At 32.9% G+C, this 23,014-nt stretch overlaps 1 long non-coding RNA gene across 1 annotated transcript; it reads left to right on the forward strand.

Annotated features, from left to right (window-relative positions):
* Positions 1-2,786: 2,786 nt before the first annotated feature.
* LOC123654706 lies at positions 2,787-4,510 on the forward strand. The gene is made up of 2 exons (XR_006743270.1): positions 2,787-2,874; positions 4,297-4,510. It is a non-coding gene; the product is annotated as an uncharacterized LOC123654706 (long non-coding RNA).
* Positions 4,511-23,014: the final 18,504 nt, after the last annotated feature.

A 23,014-nucleotide genomic window follows, 5' to 3' on the forward strand; every position in this document is an offset into this window, starting at 1 on the left:
TTAGGATTCTATGTAACTAACCGATAAATACACAATAAAATCGTATAATAAACATTCAATTTGCAATAAAAAATATTGAGATCAATAATTGAGATAAAAACTACCCTATCCTACCCAACTTGGAGGATCCTCCAAGTTGGGCCAAATTACAGATGCTTACAAAATTTCACTCGTGACGTCGACACGTATCATTGTGACACGTAATTTTGATATATATAGACTAGCGACCTGCCCCGGCTTCGGACAGTTGAAAAAACTATCAGTGTTCCTCTACTATATTATGCATATATTATACATATAAATCTTACTCTGGAATCACTCTATTTACTAAAGAAAACCGCATCAAAATCTGTGGTGTGGTTTTAAAGATGTAAACATACAGACAGCCGGAAGCGAATTTGTTGTATACTATGTAGAGATATCTCACGCCACTGCTATGTCTCACGTACAGCTGAAAAACTATTGCCTTAACTGAACAAAAACAAAATAAATTAAATATATGTCAGAACGGGATAGAGAGAAGCGTATTAGGAGTAAGGAGAAGGCATAAAATACAATTAAAAAATATTTAAGGAAAGACTAAGTTTGAAAAAGTCCAATCAGTATGCAGAAAATTAAAATGACGTTAGACAGGACATATGTTGAGAGAAAATAAAGAGAAATGGACCAGAATAATTACGGAATGATACCCTAGAAAAAGCAGGAGAAGTAGACGAAGACAACCGAAGCGATGGGAAGATGATTTGATGCAAGTTGCGGGTCCAGAATGGTTACGTACAGTAAAGGACAGAAACAAATGGAAATCCTTAGAGGAGGCCTTTGTCGAAAGACAAGCTATTAAGAGGAGAAGATAAACCGAATGCCGAGAATACGTTTTAGTTTAGTTAAGTAATAGTTTTCTTACCTCTATTATTATTATTATTCCTAAAAGTAATGTTTAGTCAAATAAGTTAAAATCTAACAGCAATAAAGGCCTTTTTTATGTAGTAATATATAGTTTCTAAATAGTTTTAACTACAAACTTTAAGTAAAGATCTTTGAGGTCTACATCACGAACTAGGTCTTCTTCTAGAGTCATTTGAAGAGCTAAATTGGTTGCTAAGAAGCTTGGGATTCTAAACAAGACTAGGCGATACTTTACATCGTGACACTGATTTCTGCTTCACAAAACTAAAGTCGTCCCCATGCATATTACTGAACGCATTTTGAGGTTAGGTGACCTCAACTGAGCACACCTTTGAGCTTTTTGAGTATTTTATACTATCGAAGATTCCAAACTTACTAACGATTTAGAACTTTTATATAAAATATTAAATGCTAGCTCTACTGCATTTTTATTGCCTGTAAAATAAGGAGTATTTTAAAATACTCTTTCATATCGTGTATGATAATCTATAATATAAAAATGAGTCGCTGAATGTGTTGCTAAGCGCAAAACTCGAGAACGATTGGACCGATTTCGCTAATTCTTTTTTTAAAATATTCCTTGAAGTACGAGGATGGTTCTTACGGAGAGAAAAATTCTAAAAAAAAAAATTTAAATTTCCTGAAAAAGTCTAAAAACAACACTTTTCTATACTCCCATACAAAAGATTTGTGATAATACTTAAAAGTCAATTTGAACTTTAATACCATACGATAAAGTTTGTGTTAGGCGATACGAAGTTCGCCGGGTCAGCTAGTTAATAATAAATAATTGTAACGTTTTTACCGTCACATTTACCGCCGCGGCAGTACCGCAGGACTCTGTACAATACCTCGTCTCTCGAAATTCTGGTTTGCATAATAACTTTTCTCGTAAAAGTATCCTGGATGTTTATAATTTGGTTATATTCAAGTTACGAGTATGCTGTTTTCTTTTACTTGAAAAGAGTAAATACGTAATTCATATAATGTGATGATGATGATGATGCTGAACAGATTACTTTTGTTGATTTGCCTCTTTATTACTATGAAGAGTTCAATATGTAGGTACTACAAATTTAATACTACTATTTACCAAAATTTAGATATTTCAGCTTCCCGTTGGTGTCGTAAGAGGCGACTAAGGGATAATACAGTTCTACTACCACCTTGGAACTTAAAAAGCCGACCGATGGCGGGATAACCATCCAACTACTGGCTTTCAAATACACAGGCCGAAGACGGGCAGCAGAGTCTTCGGTGCGACAAAACCAGTCCTGCGGTCACCAACCCGCCCGCTCCGCGTGGTGACTATGGGCAAAAAATATGAGTTCGCACAATTTTCGGCACAAACTTGGGGAGGCCTATGTCCAGTAGTGGACTGTGGGAGGCTGAAGTGAGATATTTTAACTCACTACAAAGGTATATTTAGTTTTACTATATAATATGGCTTTTTTTACATGAAATAGAGCTCAATCCTTGGGTCAACTTATTAACATAAGCTTATTCATATAGAAATCGTTTAACTTATTTATAGAATATGAGAATATTATTGTGTATTACCCTTTGTTTATCTATTTACAGTAATATTGAAATTATTTGGTTAAATTTGTACAGTTTGTACATAAAATGGAAAACAAATATTAACTAGCTCAATTTGTATAAAGCGATGTATCATACATATCAATAAATAGTAATTCAAATCCGACTAAAAGTAAAATGTATGTTGGTTCTACGCTCAGACATTGAGAGTTAAATTAAGGAGATGTCAGAAGAATAAACAGTTTGAAATATTCATTTTAATTTATCTCTTACAGTAGCAATGAATCTTAATCAAAGAGGATGTATGTGCAGCGACAGGCCACGGTGACTAACGCGTACTCAGTCGGTTTAGTGGCTGGTAATAACGTGGCAGTCAGTCGCATATGTTTGTTGTCTATGTGGCAAAGATTAAACTCCGAGAAGTGACAAGTATGTAGAGCTATACAATTATTCTAAATAATAAAAATTGTGGATCTACGAGAATATAAAAGACGCAACAAGCTTAAAGTGTAGTTACTTTTTGTCTTAGAAAATCAGGTGTTTATAACACTCATTGCTATAATAGATAGTCCACATGTAAAATTTAAATAAAAATATTCATAAAATGATTCTATTACCATATAAACTTGTGCATGCATGTAATGCATATAAAAATGAAATATTATTCTGAAACGAAAATGAATGTTACAAAAAAAGATTACTTATTTTATTTTATTAGGACAGCAAACAGGGAAAAAAGTAAAAATAACAATGAATATAACAAATCACCACTCAGATCTTCTCGTATGTAAAAATTTAGATTAGATGATATAATATACATGCCATACGATTATCTCAAAAATAAAAACATAGTATTTTTCATACAGCATTTCAGTTACGGGTTTTTTAACCGTTTGGGTATGTACACATGCAAAAGTCATGTTTGAGAATAAAATCGATTTAAGAGAAATTATATAATATTATTACAATCATTTACAATACAAGTAAAATTAAATAAGAGAAAAACAAACATAAAAATCTTTAGATTTCATCAAACCAGTTCTTAGTTATTTACTTTGGCTTAACTGCTGGTATAGTCATAATGAACAAGTCAAAACCGGCGACCATACCGGGTCAAAACCGGGGTGCATACAATTTATTTACAAAGTTGGCAGGGCGAATGCCAAATGAATTTTTTATATATTTAGTTGAACAATGTTGGGCACATAGATAACTAAGAGGATGTCTTACATACGGCCTTGTAAGCACTTTTAAGTTTATTGTTAGTAAGAGGAGTCAACTTGTCGCAATGCAATTTTTAACAAAATACATACATCTGCAATTTGAACTGTTACATATAACGGCAAGATGTGCTTTCTCTGACATTTTATTTGATAGGAACCGTTATTGGTCTTGTACTTTAGCTTAATGTGTACTGTGCGTTCCATACTTGAGAACAATACTCGAGGGTACTGCGCGCGTACAAACAGTAAAGGATCTTAACTATTTAAAGTTATTATTTATTTTAATACTACCGTCATAATTAAAATATTTTTGTCTTGATTAAGAAATGTATTGTGATTCTCGTGTTACAAAATGATTGTTCAACGACATATTCCTATGTAAACCTAATTCGTTTTTTGTGATGTGTAATTTGTATTTTTGTTACATGTTTGTATAGTAATAATAAATTTAAAAAAAAAAACAACCTTTTAAACAGTGAACTTTGCCAAAAGATAAAATTGCCAATTTATTTTGACCAATTTACGGCTATTGAAAATAACAGTAGCAATTAATTCTTTAAAATATATAATTAATATACATATTTAAGAAATTAAATAAGAATGTCTGAGAAATACTTATTCTTTACAGTAACTGACTTGAACAGAACACGCGACGAACTCGAGCAGGACGATCTATATGGGATATCTGCATTTTACGACTCTTCATACTACGCTTTGCTGAACCGAATGGCTTATGAATAAATGCTACAAATTGATGATGAGTATTATGATCTGTACGAACTGAACCTTCAGTTTATTTATTATATATAATTTTGAATCATAATTTTGAATACTTGAATTTATATACTTGTTTCAATAGATTTTATCTTTTAAACTTCTGTGCGAATAAGGCAATCAAATCCTCAATGTATAATCATGATGAGGAGCATTATTTTATGCGGAACAAAAATGTAGTAAATTTTTCATTATAGATGAGTTTAGGCTTACCCGAAAATTGACAAGAATTGAGAAATACAACAAAAAATAAAGATAATTCTGATACGACTGACGCCTTACAAAAATAAGATACTAAGTTCTGGTTCGTTCGGTTCAGCTATTTTATTTACAAAAATATGGAACTAAAAATATTCGTTCAAAACATTTTTATTTTTATAATGTTTTTGAATTTTAACATAGTTTATAGAATGACTGTTGTAGTTGTTTACTCGTATTTGTGTTAATATATAATATAGTTTTATATAATATTTGAATATATTTAACAATGACATGTACAATTATATCAGGCACTCTTGAAAATTATAGTGAGTTCACAAATTACTAATGTTTTTGTTGTAGTAATAATAGCGAATAACTTATTGAGATTTTTTGTTAGTCTCGATTTTGATTTCGACCAGGTAATTACTGTTATCAAGGGCTTATAAGAAGCAAATCAATATTAATAATATATTTTTTACTTCTTGCAAAAAAAATATCTCTTTGATCTTGTTCATATACGAAGATTTTTTTTAATAGGCAAAGCTAACGTAATATATATAGTTGACTTTTTAATTCTACACAATGAGTGTGAGATATTAATTTATAGTTGTCAACTAAAAATTATGTCCATAAACTAAAATCCTCACTGACAAAAAAAAGACACTAAATGTTTCTTATTTGTACCATTAATAGGATTATAGGGTTCGTTTGGCAGGAATTTTATAAAGTTACAAAATTGTTATATATACGGAATTATAAAAGGTACGTATCAAATTTCTCAGTTTAACAAGTGGATAGACAGATTATAATGGGACGGAAAATCCAACTTGACCCGAAATTTCTCATTATAGAAATACAATAAACGGATAATAGAAAACAAGTTGGATTGAGCTACGACGATTCAACGTAAAATACAAGTTATTTGCAAAATAAATTACTTATATTTTTTTAGTTTAAGTTATAGTGCTATATTTTCTTATATAAGAAACGTTCATTATATCAAGGAGTTTCATCTAGCCTACAATGTTTTGATCTTAGACATGTTTAGTTAGCCTTGGAATTTGGAATTACATTAAAAACATAAAAAAATAGACATGAGGTCGGGTTCGTTATTTTATTATTTAAGCAGCTTTTACGCAACCTTCGTTAGTAAATAAAATACTTTATCCTATAAAATATTTAATTAGTAGTAATGGACGTGTAGGCCAATATTTCATACCATATTCTATATAGATTAGACATTTTGTTCATTTTAAATATCTTAAGGTCTCACCAGTATTGTGAACATTAAATTTTACTGTGATATCTATTTTGTTGGTTTTTAGGTTTTTCAACCATAAGGCAGCACGCTCTCGACTCAGGAGCTTTACGTACTTAAATGCGTAATTTTGTAATGTCGAAGACGAGGAGTATGTCACCATATTTTTCTTTTAGTCTTTATTTATATAACTAGGTCGGCAAATAATCGTACGGCTCATCTAATGGAAAGCGATTACCGTAGCTTATAGACGTCTGCAACACCAGAAGCATCGCAAACACGTTGCCGACCCCATTCCCAGGAGCTCTGGTCACCTTACCCACTAACACGAAGCACTGCTTGAAAACAGTATTATTTAGCTTTAGTATTTTGTAAGGTCGAGGTATTACCTCAGTCGGGCTGCTCCATATTTTGAGCTGGAAATATCGTGCTGTGCCCTACCTCAGTTAAATTAATAATATCTGACGAAGATATAAAAATGTTTCTTTTTTTTATCTCTATTTGTCTCTCTAAACATACCTAAATACGACAGCTTCCAGGCAAGTGGCTCTTGAAATTTTAATACAATAAATGACATTTTAGTGTTTTTGAGAACTCATTTTCTTTATCAGTTCTTTTAATGACATAGAAGTCATCTTTATTGTTAGCTTTCATATTAATTAGTGTACTCATACACTTATAAATCTTTTAGCACCATGTATAAGGTTCTTGCGGAATTAAATATTAAGAAAACTGCAAGAAATTCGTCAGTCGTCAAATATTTTCAAATTTTCGAATTCTTAAAATCACACTAATTGATATTTTGCAAGACACAATGTCTATCGGGTCAGCTAGTATCGTATTGAAAAAGTTCAATTTTTGATATTAATAGTTTATCAGCATAATTTGTAATTTGAATAGTCGGATCTTTGAATGATTTTTCATTTATTTAAGTAAACACTATTAATTCACTGTCTAGCTGATTCATCATCGACGAAAGTAAGCTATTAAAGTTAGGCCCTTGAATTTCGTTAAGTACGGGTTCATTGAGTAGACATTTACAAAGTAAAGATTTCTAGAAAATTTATTCTTCGAGGGTTGTAATAGTAGTTGAAAGTTCTATGGGCGTTGGTACCAAATTTTTTATAGTTACAATCATGACACTTTATTTTGGACTACTGATTAAATTAAGCAAATAATAATAGTAATTTTTCCTCAAGAGGGTAAAATAGGGGTTTACAGTTCATCACTCATCATCATCATCACTTCAGCCTGACACAGTCCACTGCTGGATATAGGTTTTAGGACTATAAGTTTATGTCAAAAATCGCGTGAACTCATGTGTTTTACTCATAGTCATCAAGATGAGCAGGCGGGTTGGTGACCGCAGTGCTGGCTTTGTCACACTTAAGACGCTGCTGCTCGTCTTCCACCTGTGTATTTGGATGCAGCTGGAGCAGTTGGATGGTTATCTTACCATCAGTCGGCTTTTTAATTTCCAAGGTGGTAGTGAAACTATTATCCCTTAGTCGCCTCATACGACATCCACGGGAAGAGAAGGGGTGGCTATAATCTTACTGCCGTAACCACGATGCATATACAGTTCGTATACAGGTAAATTTAAAAGTCCGCTAATTTTTAAGTTTAAGAACGAAACTTTATTCTCAGAACCTCTCTGTAAATATAATTAATTTATACGCGAGCAAAGCCGCGAGAAATAAATAGTAGAGTATATAATACTTGAAAGATACAACTATCGCGTTCATTCAGTCATTAGCGTCGACACAAATCATTAATGGACACTACATTTGTCACCCGATAATGAAGCCGACGTATAAGATATACGACAATATGATTTGAATCAATATATATGAAATCAAGCGACAGAAATAGATATGGTTTCTGATTACATATTTTTTTTACTAAATTTAAAAATATTATCAATTAGTTTGAGTTAGGTCTATTAATACTAAAATGTATGTCTAAATATGTCTAATGTATGTCTTTGTGACCTAATATTAGCGTTGAAAAAATTTAACAATAAACTAGTCAAATATTATGACATTAACTTAATTTATAACAAAAAACCAACAAACTTTTTACCCGACTGCAAAGGAAGGGTTATGTTTTTTGCGTGTATCTTGTATGTATGTAATCTCCAGAACCGCTTAATTGAGGTATCGTTAGATTTATCTTAGCAGCCCAAGTGTTCTTAGATAGTTGACGTTAAAAAAATTAAATATGGCGGTTGTGCGAAGCCATTTTAGTAAATAATAAAAAAAAATCGAGGACTACAATATGGGTATCAAATTAAAGTGCTCAATACAAAGATTTGAAAAATGTATGTCATGATTATTATTACCGCAATACTAGTAAAAAATAGTATAAGAAATTTTTAAAAATTTTTTTTGCTCTTTCTCATGCCAAGCAAGCTGCGAGCCGCGCTTCTTCCTCATCTGCATGAAATTGAAGGATAAGTAAAATCATGCTCTCTTTGTGCATGTCTCCGACTGCATGCTATGTACGTCGTTGCATAAAATTTCCAAGGACTATCGTATTGATATTTTTAAGGGTACAGTACAAAATGTTTGATATTGTTTCGATTTACTTGGCTGGCTTTGTGTAATTATTTAATTTTTATCTTGTTCCAACATTTTTTATTGATTTTCTATTAGTTGTTCACGTTGGCAGGTTTTTTAAACTATTATTTTATTAATATTTTTTAAATATTAATTACGTACTAATAAGTAATACAAAAATTTACCGCCAATCTAAAACTTAAAAGTAATTTAATCAAAAGAGTCTCCCTGAATATGTACAGGCGTTTTGATTTTTATTTCAGTAACTAGCTGTGCTCGCGACTTCGTCCGCTTGGAATTAAAAAATAATGTTGTTCAGTTTGCAAAGTAACAAAATAAATAAATTTCTAAAATAAAAGTAGTCTAAGTTACGCTTTATTACATCAGATATCTACCAGTGGAAGTCCCGTCAAAAATCAGTCCAGCCGTTTCAGAGATTTGAGACGGAACAAATTCTGGCTAGCCTCAGACAGACAGACAGACAGCCAGACAAAAATTGTAAAAAATGATATTTTGGTATATGTACCGTGTATACATCTATATGCATTTAGTAAAAAGCGGTTATTTTAATATTACAAACAGGCACTGCAATTTTATTTATTTGTATAGATGTAACACGCCGCGTTGGCGCAACGGTCACAGCTATGGATTGTGCCGGTTGCGCTGGCGGTTGAGGCCATATAGGAGTTTGTCATGGTCTGGGTGTTTGTCCAGTCCTTGTGGGTCTCCTCGGAAAGCACGTTAAGCCGTCGGTCCCGGTTGTTATCATGTACACCTCATAGCGATCATTACTCATAGTATAGGAATATACCCGCCAACCCGCATTGGAGCAGCGTGGTGGATTAAGCTCTGATCCTTCTCCTACATGGGTAAAGAGTTCTATGCCCTGTAGTGGGATATTACGGGATGAAGCGTAAGCGTATGTTATAAATACGTGGCATGATAATATAACAGACAAAAACACAGTAGTACCGTGGTAGTTATTCCATGGTTGATGAACGGGTCTCGAAAATTATTTCGAGACCCGTTCGATTCCTTTAACGTTTTGTGGTAGTAATTTTTATGAAAACCAATGGTAGGATAATAGATAACATGTTGTCAGACCTGTCACAAACAGAACTAATAAATCATCAGCATGTTCATTGCATGATTCCGTTTCCGATAGTATAATGATTGATTGTGTACAAGCGTAACAAATGATAAGCATGTTTGGAAAAAAAAAAACAATTTTGTAAGGTAGTTTATAATAAATTCAGAGTCAGATAAGATAATACCAGAGTAGTATCCTACCGTATATACCAGGTTTTATCAATTTTAAAGTTCAAAGTTACTGCTCATAAATTTTAATAATTAAAAGGCTCTCTAAAGTAAAATATTTTTAAAAATTAAATTGTAGAGAAATTTCTGCGACAATTCTGGTTAGCTGAATATATGCCACTTAGAACCAAATATTAACAGCAACGTACACTATAACGTGCCTTATTATACAATAATAAGGAATTTGGAACTCTACCTGAATTTTCAATTAGATATCAAGATATCATTTTACCTAACATTGACTAAATGAATCAAAATTCTTGTACTGATCGAGTACAATTGCTTCGTTAGAAGTAATTCCAGTATGTCAGGACTAAGCGTATAGAGAGGAAGTGGGCAGAAGCATAAGCTCGAATGATAGTAGAAATAAATTTCTTGATATGTACTCTCTAAAACACGCAGTTTTATTGACTTAGTGTTTATTTATACGATAAGGTCCTTAAATATAAGGCGATCAGAACAATGACTCTTTACCATTTCGTTGTACGACTGAAGTATGTACACCTCTGTTCTATGTACCCATATAAAAGTTACTTCATTGGTGCAGTGGAGTAATCTTTGTCCTTTCTAACACTCATATTTTTCAAATGAAAATCTATAACTTTATTTCATACAACTCGGAAATAGTTGAACAATAGTGTCATCGCCATCTTTGTTAATAGAATTTCTTACGATAGTTTTATTTTTGACGGGTGACTAAGATAGTGTTTATTTGAAATTTCGATTGTGCATATTTCTCAGACTTTAAAGAAATGCATGTGACGCTGTGGTGTTTTTTTTCTTTCTGTTTCCTTCTTATCACAAGAATCGCATTACTTACTTATTGCTTCACGAGTTTTGTTTCACACCGTATACACTTTTTCCAATTTTGTATTAATTTGCAATGCTTTTTCTTATTTAGAATGATTTTGTGAACCTATTTATCCCTTTATTATAAACCAATAAAACATATTAGACAATATACGGTATTTAATTTGCAGCTAAATAGACAAAATTATTATAAAATTATATTAATGAATGTATTCTAATCGGTTAACCGTCAAATATATACCGTATTCACGTTCCAATACCGCAAGCGCTAAAACGGCTAAAATGGTTGAAATATGCAGGCACTAATATTCACTTAATCCCCACAAAACTAAAATGGAACTTAATACAAATTTGTGTTATAGTAAATATTGCATTTCATTTATAAAATATAACCAGCTCTGCTTTTTGATATCGCGTGGATAAATGGTGATAACTATTTAGATAGCTGTTTGAGACGTGGCTTAATATGTCTCAGTACATATTTGCATTATAAAAATTGTCTAGCTTCTAGCATTTTAAAGAATGACTAAAATGGGTCATGTTTATGATACTCGTAGTAGGTAGGAGATAAGTTGATGATGCCATGACATGTTATTGGAAAGCTAACTTAAAATTCGTAGTTATTACCGTCAATATCAAGAATTTTAATTTCTATGTAGAAAAAATGAGTCAGATTAAACTGATATTTAATAATTAATTTCATTAACCGTGGCTACACCTGTTATTTATCAAATGTTACACGAATAAGCATTTGTTTTTAGTTATTTATTATTTATTTATTTTATTCGTTATAGTTAATGTACTAATTGGCAACTGCAATATGTTTATTCAGCAATTACTGATTAATATACGAAGGCCTTTTGGGGCTACTAATGATACATTCGATATCAAAGATGAGATAGCGAAAATGTAAAGGGCGGAAAATCGTAAGTAATTAATGAATGCAGCATTATTTGCTCCAAGACAGATCGCCGGTTTAGTAATATTGGATTTCAGGAAACATCTTGAAGGAAAACGAACTAAAACGTTTTACTCTCTGGAATATTTTAAATTTAAACTTCCAGTTATTTGATATTTTATTATTTTAATAAATATATTAAATCAACTTGGCTTACAGCTGTATGTGTGCATGGACTTTAAATATGAATCTTTGATTTGGTTATAGCTAGGTCACCGTATTCAAATACAATAATATAAAAAAAGTTATAGTAGGAGATACGAACTAGGGACGAACTCACCCTTCTACTAATAGATAAAAATTATTTTATATTTATTTTAGTATATTAGAATATAATCACAAAAAAATTATGGCCAGACTATATGTTATGCTAAATTGAAAAAAATATTCTGATTAAGCTATAAAATGAGTGCTATTTAATTGCGAATACGATCACTAAAGTTGCCTGCTAAAAATATGGTTTGAATGGCGGTTTCCTTATATAATATAGCCTAGCCAGGAATTTTCCAGCCCACTTTTTCGCAGTCTGTCTTTAACTTAAAAAGAGGCTAATTATTTAATTTTTATCTGTTACCTTCACCGGAAATTCTACGCATATAGTCGGTCTAGCGGGCTGGAGGAACTCCCACACTGCGTTTGCCAACACGCAGTTCCCACTCCAGGACACTTCTGTTTCAACGGCCGTCAGTCCTGCGGTTCTGGTGACTAGTCTCTGCCACCTCAACTTGCTTATTCTTGGGGTTATGTTGGTTGCTTTCATTCTCTCGTGCATAGTCTCATTTTTAATCCTATCTTTGAGACAAACTCCAAGGATAGCTCGTTCTATTGCACCTTGAGTGACTTTAAATTTGTGGACCAGTCTTTTCGTCAGTGTCCACGTCTCGGCTCCGTATGTTAACACAGACAAGATGCATTGCTCAAAGACTTTTGTCTTCAAGCATTGTGGAATCTTCGTAAAAAAAGTGAAAATTCGATGAAGCCTGCCAAACGCCACCCAGCCTCACTAAGTTCTCCTATCGGCCTCTTTTTCGAAGTTGTGGCGGCCTACTTGCATAATATGGCCTAGGTAAACCTAATTATGGACAACTTCGAGAAGGGTACAATTGACCGATACCGGTCCCGGTATGATTTGGTCCAAGTTCGTACCGAGACCAATTTGTCGAGAGGACTCGTTTAGGCCACCCAGCATATACTCGCCCTAGTCCCGCAAAAATGATGATATCTTCGGCGAAATGAAGGTGAGAGATATCTTTTAACTTACTACACCATTATTGTTACTCTGTCATGCTAAAACTTTTTCTTTTAACAGCTAAGGGCCATCGCAAACTGGGTGACTTCTTGCCGCGAAAAGACGAGTCGTTGTCTTTAACATTTTGCGCCGGTGACTTATCAGACAGACAGCTCCCAGACATATCAGAGAATGTCCGGATTGAACACATCGATATCGAACGTATTCATGTTGAGATTCTCAAAATAAACACATGAACTTATCTCAGCGAGGTTGATACTGCGCTTTCGAATGATTGTCGTCGTGTGTGCGCGTGCACAGCGCGGCTAGACGCGGCAACAAGTAGTAAACGCTCGCGATTCCCCTAACTTCTAGTTGTGACGCCAAGTGTGTGAAGCTTTGAACGAAATGTATTAAAATTGTCGGTTACAGCCTATCGTTGCGACTAGCCCCCGAGCAGACGCTGACGCGTGTCGCTTAGTGTGCGTCTACATTTCTACATTGTGCTTCGAATACGTCAATTTGTCACGAATAATACACGCGGAACGATATTAATTTTTACACAATAACGTGAAGGATTAAGAATGATAAGAATGTAGTTATTTCACACAAAATGTTTGACTTTTTTTTTCTTTTAAATTTTCATGAATGAATAAGTTATTTTATATTTATTAACCGACTACAAAAAAGGAAGAGGTTACTCAATTCGACTATATATATAATTATATATATGTATATTTAATGTATGTTCGGGGATACCTTCATCATTTATAAACCGATTTTGATCATTCTTTTTTTGTTGGAATGGAGATATTTTAAGTGTTGTACCATGATAACGAAACTAGGATCTGATGATGGGTTCCCAGAGAAATCGAGGGAAACCCTCGAAAAGCCGCATAATTTTTTACTAGGTGTGCCGATTTTGATGATTTTTAATTTAATCGAAAGATGATATTTATCATGTGGTTACCTTTAAATTTCATCGAGATTTGATTACAATTTTTTGAGTAATCTTTGCTAACACGTATTTAATTGACTATTTTATCGTCTACCTATGTTGTATTATTTGTCAATGTAATTGAAGTCGGTTTTTTTTTCGTTTACCAGCAAACATAATTTTAAATTTATTAGTCATATTTTATCTATGCTTAACTGTAAACGCCAATAATTAAAAAAATACTTAAAACGATATTTCTAATTTCATTTTTTAAAACTTTGGTTCACTTTCCATTAATAATTTTCCATAATTCTTAATAAATAGATAGATGTAAATATTCTTATTAAATAAGGAGAAAAACAAATAAGTTCTTTTAAATAAAGTATTTACTAGGCCAATTAAATTATTGTTTAGAAGAGAATCTCTTTAAAAAAATCCCTAAAAATAATACATATTTTCAATACTAATTAAAATTATTAGGCTAGTCTATAGCCTATTGAACTAGAACCTCTAATCAGGAATGGCGTGCTCAAGTGCAGATGTCGTAAAATTAGCTTTATGCATCGTCGACTTAATTACGTTTCTATTAAACGGAGTTCAGAAAAACAAGAGATGGAAAGTGTTCGTTGAGGTTTGAAATTGAAAAAAATGTACGTCAAATTCCGGAAATTATACGGTTTTCGATTGTAGGCGAGAGTGACGAGTCACGTGAGTACATTACGCTGTCACGAGGAAGATTCCAATTGCTCACCAGATGTGAGACGTGTCACGATTAATACGCAAACAATGAGACAATTGACTGACTGATCCCATGTGTCGTTAAGCAGTTAGATCATATGTCACGATTTAATGTATGAAATGTTAGGTAACCATTATCACATTTTAACGAGAATTCAATCAAGAAGTTGAATGACATATAGTAATTGATCTAATATTTCGTATATAAATACATTGTAATGTACTAATTAGCTCGATGAATGTCTCAAGTAATGAAATAACAAACTTACTATTAGATACTTTAATACCGTACCTATACAATATTATTTCAAACGTTAACACAAAATAAATTATTTATTTGTTTAGTTAATTAGTAAAATATACAACTAAACTATGACACGATACTTACGGTGATATAAAGCTAATTAGATACATGTGTATTTATAAGTAAAATAATAAATAATTTTAGTACTGTAATTATAGTCAAATAAAATTGAAATATATGTTTGTAGTGTCCAACATATTTTTCTTAAATATTATACATATTTACAATTCACAACTTAAGAACTAAATATTTACAGAGAGTTTTGGTATAAATCATGTCCGCGTTGAATTGTGTCAAGAATGCTGGCAGCATTTCCCCGTTGAATCGCTATGCCGATTCTCTGGGCAAAAAATGCACCAGCCCTCTTGTCACCAGTGGAGGCAATAAGGCGAGGAGTTATCTCATTTAAAAAAATTTTGGCACTCCTACTCCAAGGTCCAAGTGTTTCGACTTCAAACGGCACAAAGATGTAATTTGGAATTAGTGACGAATATTTGTGCCGTTTAGACGTTTCAGCTTTTTCCGCTGCGGCTCCCGCTTTTAAGGCTGTTTCCCTGACATGAGACGGAGCAAGTGTGTCAACGCAGGTTGCGTCCCACAAAAGCGCCCGTCCCCTTTCCCAGGGAACCAACGTCAATCCATCAGGTCTCTTGCCATCGTCGCGACTAATTACAGTAAGCTCGATAAGAGCAGAAACGTCGATGGTGGCAAGAGCTCTTTTTATGGTATAGTTTAGGGAACCGTGGCGGGAAAACCTACCTGAACTTTTGTCACAGGAAAGGCCGTGTAGTCCGAAAGAATCAACCTCTTTTCCGCACGGACATCTGTGTTCAAAGCACAGTGGAGCTCCCAACCGGAGACGGAGAGCAATTCTAAAACTTTAATTGTCTAAAAGTGTCCCAAGATTTTTTGATGGCATTGCGTGTAACCAGTGACCTGACTCTTTATTTGATACAGCTAAAAGCCTGGCACGGTTTTTGTCACTTGTAAGATTTTGCGTCAAACTTATATTAGTATTGTGTACTATTGGCATATCCCAAAGTTTTTGTTTTGTAACGTCCTTCGGGATATCACCATTAGGACATTAACTTCAAGTTTTCTATTGCATCTGTAGCATCTGTTATTTGGACTGAGTTAGATTTTAAGATGTCAGAACATAAACCCTTGATACTATGCACAGAAGCAAGAAACGCAGGAAAAGCGATACTAGAAATTTTTCTCACGCCGATGCCACTATCTGTAATTGGTAAAGTTGCTTGGGTCCACGAATTTTCATCAAAAGATAAATTTAGAATGTTTTCTAATGATTTTTTTAAAGTGACAAATATACATTAATTTTGGGACAAATAGACAATATTTTAATATAGTTTAGGCAGTATGAGAATTTAGAGTACTCAATTTGTCAGTGTTTTCAACGAATATTTTAATTTTATTATCCAAAATTGGCTGTATGCCTTCATCAAAAAGTGGTGCACCTAGAAGACAAAGTGTACTTCTTTGAAGTAATTTTAAATTAGGAGCAATTTTATTAAATTATTCTGTTGCCAAATTAATTTTGGATAGTGACAGAAATTTTACATTTTGAAAAATTTAAATTGAGACGAATTTTATCAAACTCGTTTTTAACTTTGATTAAGTCTTCAACGACATCGTCCACTTTACCTCCTATGGTTCCATCATCTAGGTACCATATGTTCAATTTTGATTTTAAATTTATTCAGATTCATTTTTTTTTCTTAAATTAATATGAATATTTAATAAGTGATACGTTTACTAGTGTAGTGACGATAAAACGATTATAAAAACGCTTGTCTGTTAATTTCTGATATTTTGTTAAATGGCTTGACTAAATTAAATAAGATCAGGACTTATAGAGATACTAGTATCTGTAAGACAGTATCTGTAAGACTGTATCTGTAAGACAGTATCTGTAAGACAGTATCTGTAAGACAGTATCTATAAGACAGTATCTGTAAGACAGTATCTGTAGTAAGACCAAGGGCCAGTTTTATCGGTTGCCATTAACGCTATCTAACGTATTACATAGTATCTTATTGTTTTTTTTTGGAGTTTACTCCTTAAGAATCGATTTTCAAATAAGGCCCTCGATATGGCGTTATTTGAAATGAGATGGTGTTATTTGAAATCCTGGTTGGTGTTATTGCGTTTTATTGCTAACTTAAGACTATACAATATATTTACACACTACAAGACAGTCGATCTGAAGGAGTAAACTCCAGTCGTGCGTCGGAGCTGACACAAACTCTTTTTTATAACTAGGCCGACAAACAAGCGTACGGCTCAACTGACGGTAAGCGATTACCCTAGCTTATAGACGCCTACCTCACTTATAGATAAATGCTTTCGAAGTGTTTTTTCTAATTCGTCATCAAATTAATTGAAGGAATTGAATTTATTTGTGGCATATATTATATTTACAATAGTGAATCTAAAAGCTGTAGTTTACTAATTGAGAAGAAACAGGCCCTAATGGCCTATTTATCTCCTGTCATTAAGGTTTATTCGCAACTTACGTGTAGAAAGAACTTTATCGGTGAAATAGGCCTTAAGTGACTGAGGCTACTTTTTCCGATTCCTGCAAATGACAAACATTTGTATTGGCCAAAAAGATGTTTGCCGTGGTCTGGGTGTCCCCATCGTGCCTCGGAGAGTACATTGAGCCGTCGGTCCCGGATGTTATCATGTATATCTAATAACGATCGTTACTCATAGTAGGGAATATATTTGCCAACCCGCATTGGAGCAGCTTTGCGAATTAAGCTCTGATCCTTCTGTATATGGGGAAAGAGGCATATGCCCCAGCAGTCGGATATTACAGACTGAAGCGATATGTATATATAGGTGTCATGCTTTCTAAAATTAAAAATCTTATTTCGTAATATTAAATTTAAAATGGATTGTTATCAAAACCTTTAAAAAAATTTAACAGATAAATATTTTAAATACATGGAAGCCCATTTAAGCCCATATAAGCTCATTTTTGTTTTTGACGTTCAAATTATCCTATATAATTTTTTTAATAGTTATTAAAATTAAATCGTAGACAAACGGACCTCTAATGAATTTTAATTTTACGAGACGGCATTGTTTCATTAAATTGTTTAGTGTTGGTATATTCAAAGCCTGCCTTTATTAACAAAGTTTCAGATTAAACCATCCTTTTATTCACTAAATTAGATAAGATATTATGATCAAGTTTATGCAGACTAAGCCCTTTGACGTCAATTTGATTGTTTCATTGTGTAATTTCTTAGAATAAGTCGATAATGTCTCTTCGGCTTAATATAGTTTCAATACTATTGAACACGTTAATTGGTTTATTCGAATAATCATGTGTATATTTTTTTAATATATTATTTTAAACGAGTATATATATAGTTCGAGTTAAAATAGATATCTGACAAATAAATATGAAATACTATATATTAAATTTAACAGAGAGCACAAAAGTTATTATTTAGTAACCACTTGGAATATTCTTGAGTCTCTCTGGTTGATCGCATTTAGTTTTTCAAAGATTACTTTTGAGTAAAGCACCTTTTCCTTAAGAATGGCGACTAATTTATTTAAGCGCTGTTCTTTTATTACTAAAGACTGTCCCTTTTACTAAAGATACTATGCTTTATTGACCACTGAACTGCGTTTTTTTTTCTAAATTGATGCAATGAACTTTGTTAGAGATTTTTCTTTCGTCCGATACTTAAAGTTTATTACATTTAATACATTATTGATTTAATAACGTAAATAATAAATTTAGTTAAAGAGTATGTTTACATATTTGCATTTTAAGTTATTGGACACTTGAGTTTTGAAATACGACTCCTTGATAAATTAATCAAATAAATAAGTGTTTATTGAAAGATTCCTTGAACTAAGACAATAAATAGAAATGACTTTATTAATAAAATGAATGAATGAGCAATTAATTTAAAATTATCTGACAGGCGTGAATTTCACAGGAGGATTTGTAATAATTACGAAATATTATACAAGCTATCCAATTTTATTTGTATTAAATCTATGCTCTCTTACACACATTGATTCCTCTTTGTTATGTTAGAACATCTAAATGTTGAAAATAATTTTCAGTTATTTTAATTAAAATTGTAGCCACAAGTTACAAGTCGCTCAACGTGCAATGTAACGAGCTATGCTTGGGGTCTCTCTCAAAGATAGCATTAGAAATGAGAGTATTCGCAAGAGGGCGAAAGTAACTGACATAGCCCATAGAACTAGCAAGTTGATGTGGCAGTGGGTTGGTCACCTGTCTTGCAGGACCGATGGATAAATCAAAACGTAGGCCTGGTGGATTGCGTGTGAAAAGAACAAAATTACATTACATTTACGCAAATTACAAAATTATCTAACAAAATTTAAAACTTTTTTTTCCCAGAAGCAAGAATTTATCCGACTATGTGGCGTGCGTCCGGCCCTTTCGCGTGGTTTCCTCACCGGAGGAGCTCATAAAACGTTGAATATGAAAATTCCTTCACTTTTCAAATAAAAAGCTAAGAGTTCATAAGCGATTACGTCATAGCGAGTGAAAAATGACTTTTAAAATCCGGCCACCACTCTGAACTGTTACCGCTTCCGCACTCAAGAAAAATTGTTAAAAATTGACGTGAAGATTACTTATTATAAACGAAAAAAATAGACTTTCCAACTACGTTATTTTGATTTAACTACTTCGATTTTAGAATTTTAGCTAGAGGTACATAAGTGACAATGATGTATATATATATATATATATATATATATATACTAGCTGACCCGGCGAACTTCATATCGCCTAACACAAACTTTATTGTATAGTATTAAAATTCAAATTGACTTTTAAGTATTATCACAAATTTTTTGTATGGGAGTATAGAAAAGTGTTGTTTTTAGACTTTTTCAGGAAATTTAAGATTTTTTTTTTTTAGAATTTTTCTCTCCGTAAGAACCATCCTCGTACTTCAAGGAATATTTTAAAAAAAGAATTAGCGAAATCGGTCCAACCGTTCTCGAGTTTTGCGCTTAGCAACACATTCAGCGACTCATTTTTATATTATATATATATATATATATATATATTCCTTTGTAATTATGTTATTACTAGTTATATCATTAATTATTATATTGTTACCCAAAACTGGCCATGTGGTGTCGGCCAAATAGAATAGCACCATCTCCTTTCTTCCCGTGGGGGTCGTAAAAGACGACCGAGGGATAAACCTGGCTCAAGATCATCAGGGTCCTGGAGAAGGAAAACTTCATTTAAAACCCAGAATGGGGTCTTCACCAAGCAGTCGTGGCATAGCTCTAAAATGCGCAAGATTCCTGCAGCCGAACTGGCTCCACATGTATTGACTCGTCGTTCCTGTGGGCCTAGCCAGTGAGGTCGAGAGGGTGACGCAGAGCTTAGGCAACCCTGCCTTTTCCTGAAGAGTGTCCTTCCTAGGCGACACAGTGTCTGTCTGACACTGTCTAAATCATCTGCAATAGACGGACTAAGGCCAATGTCCCAAATTGTAAAAGTATCAAATATCGATTTATTAACAGTAACAATGACGTTCGAATTTAGGTATTGAAGATTTCACTGTCGGAGTTAAATTATGAAAATTAAAAACGTTAAACTGGATGAATAAATTTGAAATTTAAGGACAGTTTATTATACTTTTAGCATAAGAAAATATTGTTCCGCGGCGCTTTATTACATTTGCAATAAATTACAATAACTGGCAATAAATGTGTTCTTTTGCTTAAGCTCTCATTATTTAAATATACGTTATGAATTCTCTGTTTATGAGACATGGAAGATAATGAAGATTTTTTAATTTTATAAGAGTAGCGTCCAATGCAAAATATGCCTTAAAAGTACATTTTTCGTTTTATTTAAAGATCCTTGAATACATTTATTTATATTAACTTATATACAAATTGTTTTTAGTATTTTATAGTTTTGTGTAATCCTATTATTTCTATTTGGACAAAGATAATTTTTTATATTAATATGGGAACAAATTGAAAATTATCTGGTGACAAATCGACAATTCATTATTTTAGCTCATCGTATGAATTTAAATCATGGCCAGTTTCCTTCAAATTCGTTTAGTAGTTTTGCTGTAGTGTACTGTCATGATACAAACGTAAAAGGCAGACAGAAGTAAAAAGAAAATATTTTTGGTTTCAGTAGTTCAGAGCTCTTCTAGATGCAACTACCCAGTGCTTAGTGATACTCTGCTATCATCTTTATCATCTGACCAGAGGTTTGATATCATAGCATTAATATGCTTAAATCCCTCTCTTCCCGTGGCGTACTGTGTGGCTACGGTACTAAAGAATTTAGCCACCCCCTCTCTTCTCCTTCCAGTTCCGCTACCACATTGGAACTTATAAAGCCGACCGATGGCGGGATAACCATCCAACTGCTGGCTTTGCAATACACAGGTCGAAGACGGACAGCAGCGTCTTCGGTGCGACAAAGCCAGCCCTGCGGTCACCAACCCGCCTGCCCAGCGTGGTGACTATGGGCAAAACACATGAGTTCACGCTATTTTTGGCGTAAACTTGTGGAGGCCTATGTCCAGCAGTGGACTGTGATAGGCTGTAATGATGATGATGATGAATATGCTTAAATTATTACCGAACTTATATAGATGATACATTAAAATTTAATTGTATAAAATCTAATTCAACGCTGTTTTTTGTTATTGTACGTCTTAAGATTGACTAATAGACAGAGGTGAACGGCTGTTTGCGCTATATATTTTATTATGTGTTTAAAAAAGCAATAAATATGTAAAAAAAAGTTTGTGCTAGTTGAGATACAATTGAATATATAAAGTATTTTATTGAAGACTTTAATTTAAAATTTCATTCTGATTTAAATACTTCTCACTTTTGCTCACAAATGTTGAGTTGCGCTAATTCGATCCAGAAAGTTTGACGGTGACCGCAAAACCTTGTGACCTTTATGTTTTCGAAGAAATTATTGGACAATTAAATTTACATATCGAATGTTCTTCATTAACGTCTCACATTCAACTGCTCCCTCTATTTTTTATTACTGTGGCGGGCTCCGGAAACACACAATACACAAGAATAAACTCCCAGACCAGGGTAGAGACGGCAAAAATTAACTCTGCTATTTTCAGTTTTCTCAAGTTGTGTGTTAAGTGTGTTATAGCAACGCCAAACTGAAGTAATAATAGACGTTATGAGTACCTACTTCTAAGGTAATGTCATAAAAAGTACTTGATGATTATTGGATTTATCTTAAGATAACTCTATTATATATACTCGTAACATTAAAACTGACTAGAAGAGATTAGCGCACTTAATATACGTACGGCCGACGATTAGGTCACGTACGCATTTATCTCGTAATACATTGACCAACTAAGCTTTTACTATGACTTTTTATTCTATTTGCTATTTATACTCATATAACTAAGTATTATATACGCGCGTTGAGTTAATTTCAACAGAAATGGTTTTTTGATAATAAATGCCAAAAATAAAGTAAGGGTTTTTCAATTGTATTACAATTTTTTTTAAGATGGGAATTTTTCATACATACAATGTATGAGAAGTTACTGATATTCGATATAGTTCCATAATATTGATGTAATAGTTAACTTGTTATGTAAACTTTCTCATCAATTTTATTATATAATATAATATTGGATCCTATGTCCAGACATTGTCTAGAAGAAATCAATCTGTTCAGCAACAAGATCGCCTTTGTACATCCTATTTTCGACGTTACTATATTTTGTTTTGGTATTCTGGTGTACTGTAACGAATGTATTACTATTTTCAATGTCACTTCACCAGTTTAATATAAAAATACACACATAGAACACAATTTAATAAATACTTACATATTTTACACATACTTGCATAGATAATTATTCTGTAGGTAAGGAGGAGGTTACTCAATTCGACCGTATATACATATATATATATTTTTTTAATGTATGTTCGGGGATAACTCCATCGTTTATGAACAGATTTTGATAATTCTTTTTTTGTTGGAAAGGAGATATCCCTAGTTTGGTACCATGATAAGGAAACCAGGATCTGATTATGAGATTCCAGAGAAATCAAGGGAAACCCTCGAAAATCCGCATAACTTTTTACTGTGTACCGATTTTGATGATTTTTAATTTAATCGAAAGCCGATGTTTATCATGTGGCCACATTTAAATTTCATTGAGATCTGATTACAACTTTTGGAGTAATCTTTGATAATGCGTAT

The sequence above is a fragment of the Melitaea cinxia genome, chromosome 6, assembly GCF_905220565.1.
Source record: "Melitaea cinxia chromosome 6, ilMelCinx1.1, whole genome shotgun sequence".
Lineage (NCBI taxonomy): Eukaryota > Metazoa > Arthropoda > Insecta > Lepidoptera > Nymphalidae > Melitaea > Melitaea cinxia.